At 34.4% G+C, this 4,109-nt stretch overlaps 1 non-coding gene across 1 annotated transcript; it reads right to left on the minus strand.

The window, feature by feature from the left end:
* Positions 1–543: 543 nt before the first annotated feature.
* LOC123391878 lies at positions 544–650 on the minus strand. The gene has a single exon (XR_006606565.1). It is a non-coding gene; the product is annotated as a U6 spliceosomal RNA (small nuclear RNA).
* Positions 651–4,109: the final 3,459 nt, after the last annotated feature.

Consider the following 4,109-nt stretch of genomic DNA (forward strand, 5'->3'; position numbering starts at 1 on the left):
TTATCTATAGTTAAGAGTCTGTTTCTTGATTTGTCTCTCTCTCTTTTTACCTCTTATTTTTTTTCCCTTTGCTCTTTTGTTTTGGTTCTTTAATTCCACATATGAGAGAAATCATATGGTATTTGTCTTTCTCTGACTGTCTTATTTCACTCAGCATTACACTCTCTGTCATTGCAAATGGAATAATTTCATTCTTTTTTTAAAAATTTATTTGACACAGAGAGAGAGAGCACAGGCGGGGGAGCCGGCAGAGGGAGAGGGAGAAGCAGGCTTCCCGCTGAGCAGGGTGCCCAAGGTGGGACTCAATCCTAAATCCTGGGATCATGACCTGAGCCAAAGGCAGCCATTTAACTGAGCCACTAAGGTACCTCTTCACTCTTTTGTAGGGATATATATCCCTACAAAAAAATATATTTGGGGGTATATATTTAGGGATATATATATCCCTAAAAAATATTTTGTAGGAGATATATATGTATATATGTATGTGTAGGTATATATATATTTTTTTCCAGGAAATATGGAATACAAAATTAGGAACAAGAAAATATGGAACAGTTCATAAATTTGTGTGTCATCCTTGTGCAGGGACCATACTAATCTTCTCTGTATCTTTCCAATTCTAGTATATGTGCTGCTGAAGTGACCACAAGTATTTGAAGATTTCTAAGGTATTTGTCTTTAAGTAATACAATTCCCATTATTAAACAAGTATAATATTTAAAAATATTTGTCCTTCCATGTCTAACATATGTATATATGTTGCCATAGCTATACTGATTGTCTTCATTGTTCAGAACAAAAAGCCATTCTGATCTTTAACATTTGTGTACAAATTTAGATCTGTTGTCTTTTGAAAATGAAAGTATTCTTATTGTCTCCTATATCTGCTATTTTACTTTTCATTTGTGAGCACAATCTGAACTATGTGTCTTTTTAAATACTTGCTAACTTTTAAGTAGATAAATATGTAATATTTATATTTACAAAATTTCATGTTATAGTTATAAAATAATTATATAATACATGTTATGTAATATAAAAGAAATTATACAATCCAAAGTTATAAAAACCCCATGAATAAAACACCATATATTTCTCTCTTTTTAATGTATTGATAGCACAGGATAAATTAGTGTAATACTATTTTTTTCTTGAAAACTAACAAATTTTAGCTTTAACATGCATGTAATTTTGTTTCTAAACAGCAGATGGCAGTATCAAATTCTAGTTTCACTTGTCAGTTTTTTCCGAAAAAAAAAAAAATTTTTTTTAATTAGGAGGTTATTGGTTTTTTTTAATATAAATTTTTTAAAATTTATTTATTTTCAGCATAACAGTATCATTATTTTTTCACCACACCCAGTGCTGCATGCAATCCGTGCCCTCTATAATACTCACCTAGTACCCTGACTCCCACCCCCCCCCGCCCCTTCAAACCCCTCAGATTGTTTTTCAGAGTCCATAGTCTCTCATGATTCACCTCCCCTTCCAATTTACCCCAACTCCCTTCTCTCTAACTCCCCATGTCCTCCATGCTTTTTGTTATGTTCCACAAATAAGTGAAACCATATGATAATTGACTCTCTCTGCTTGACTTATTTCACTCAGCATAATCTCTTCCAGACCCATCCATGTTGCTACAAAAGTTGGGTATTCATCCTTTCTGATGGAGGCATAATACTCCATAGTGTATATGGACCACATCTTCCTTATCCATTCATCCATTGAAGGGCATCTTGGTTCTTTCCACAGTTTGGCGACCGTGGCCATTGCTGCTATAAACATTGGGGTACAGATGGCCCTTCTTTTCACTACATCTGTATCTTTGGGGTAAATACCCAGGAGTGCAATGGCAGGGTCATAGGGAAGTTCTATTTTTAATTTCTTGAGTAATTTCTACACTGTTCTCCAAAGAGGCTGCACCAACTTGCATTCCCACCAACAGTATAAGAGAGTTCCCCTTTCTCCACATCCTCTCCAACACATGTTGTTTCCTGTCTTGCTAATTTTGGCCATTCTAACTGGTGTAAGGTGATATCTCAGTGTAGTTTTAATTTGAATCTCCCTGATGGCTAGTGATGATGAACATTTTTTCATGTGTCTGATAGCCATTTGTATGTCTTTATTGGAGAAGTGTCTGTCCATATCTTCTGCCCATTTATTGATATGATTGTCTGTTTTGTGTGTGTTGAGTTTGAGGAGTTCATTATAGATCCTGGATATCAACCTTTTGTCTGTACTGTCCTTTGCAAATATCTTCTCCCATTCCGTGGGTTCCTCTTTGTTTTCTTGACTGTTTCCTTTGCTGTGCAGAAGCTTTTGATTTTTATGAAGTCCCAAAAGTTCATCTTCGCTTTTGTTTCCTTTGCCTTTGGAGACATATTTTGAAAGAAGTTGCTGTGACTGATATTGAAGAGATTACTGCCTATGTTCTCCTCTAGGATAAATTCAAAATGGATAAAAGACCTCAATGTGAGACAGGAATCCATCAGAATCCTAGAGGAGAATAAAAATTTTTTTTAAGAACTCACAGTGCAATGCTTGGCTTAACCTCAGAAACACAATTAGCTTTAATTCAGGAAATACAGTTTTATTCACATTAATTCCTGAAGAAAAATGTTTGTAATATCTAAAACAAAACACTGTTTTTTTCAGAATTAATATCTGATAGTAGTTGGAAAGACAATTACTTAAATATTAGAGGCATTAACATCAAAACAAATGAAACCAAATTCATAATCCAATTGATTTCACTAATAACCTTGGAACATTCCACTTTAAAACTCAGGGGTGCCTGAGGGGCTCAGTCTTTTAAATAATAGACTCTTGATTTTGGCTGAAGTCATGATCTCAAGGTCGTGGGATGGAGCCCAAATTGGGTTGGCTAGGTGTGGAGCCTGCATAAGGATTCTCTCTCTGCCTCTCCCTCTGTCCCTCCCTGCCACCTCCTCTCTTAAAACAAAAATAAAAAAAACAACAACAACAAAAAATCCTACGATAATCTCCTCTAAGCATCAGCAGAGATTAGGATGGTTTGTGAGGGAAAAAGTTAAATTGAAGTACATTAGAACATTTAGCAGCCATTGGGAAATCATTGGGAAGCCCAAGCCATGATGGTCACATAGATTCTAAAGGTAAAATAAAAAGTAAAAATTAAAATAAAATAAAACAAAATTTGCTAAACTCTTCTTTTCTTTCCCTCAAGAACTGTAGTCTAGGGTAGAACATACGGGGAAAGAGCTGAGGAGAAGGAAGAAAGATGAAAAAAAAAAAAAGGTTTATTCTCACAGAAGAGAGATATTTCAGTCTGGTATAGGAAGAACAGATTTATTTATCGTGGAATTATGCTGTAAACACAAATTCTTTGGTAGAAAAATTTAGTCAGCAACTTTATCCTGATGACTCCCTTATTCTTATTCTGGTCCATCCCTAGCTGCCAATTTGGGACAGAGGTAGAGTTGCCAACTTCAAGTGCTCATCTGTTTATGTGTTCTATTTTGTCCCCACGTTCAGCAATGCCAGTGATATATCATTCTGTTGTGCCAAGTGGTTTTCTTAGAACAACATTTTGGAAATTTAGCCTGAAATGTTCTCTTGATCTATCATTATCCCATTTCTCTTGTTTATATCTTTTTTTAAAAAAAAATGTACTTTTTCTCTCTTTTCTTTGTCACTCAAAGGTGAATTATGTATCTTTTTGTCATCACTTAACAAGTATTAAAGATTTAGCTTTTTCCATGTTTCTTATTTCATTCTTATCAACTTCTTATTATACTTGATAAAATAAATTTTGAATATAACTGTTTTAATCCCATTTAATATTTGCTTTTTTTCTGATTCAGAATATCCCTCATGTGTAACTTAGAAAAGACCACCTTTGTGGCTTACACATTCACTATTGTCACTTCTCTACTGAATTTGTGTAAATGGCTTGTTCAATTATTTCGACTATAAAACCATAAGCAGTGTCATTTGCTCTACTGATTTAGTAACATCAAGAGTTAAGATTTAATTGTCTTTATCTATTTCCCCAGGATTTAAAAATAAAAGGCCTTAAGTAAATCACTCTCCACTCCTGGTTGTGCAGAATACCAGAGTGTTATTGC

Source organism: Mustela putorius, unplaced genomic scaffold (assembly GCF_011764305.1).
Source record: "Mustela putorius furo isolate JIRA1106 unplaced genomic scaffold, ASM1176430v1.1 tig00000382_pilon_pilon_pilon, whole genome shotgun sequence".
NCBI classification, from domain to species: Eukaryota; Metazoa; Chordata; class Mammalia; order Carnivora; family Mustelidae; genus Mustela; species Mustela putorius.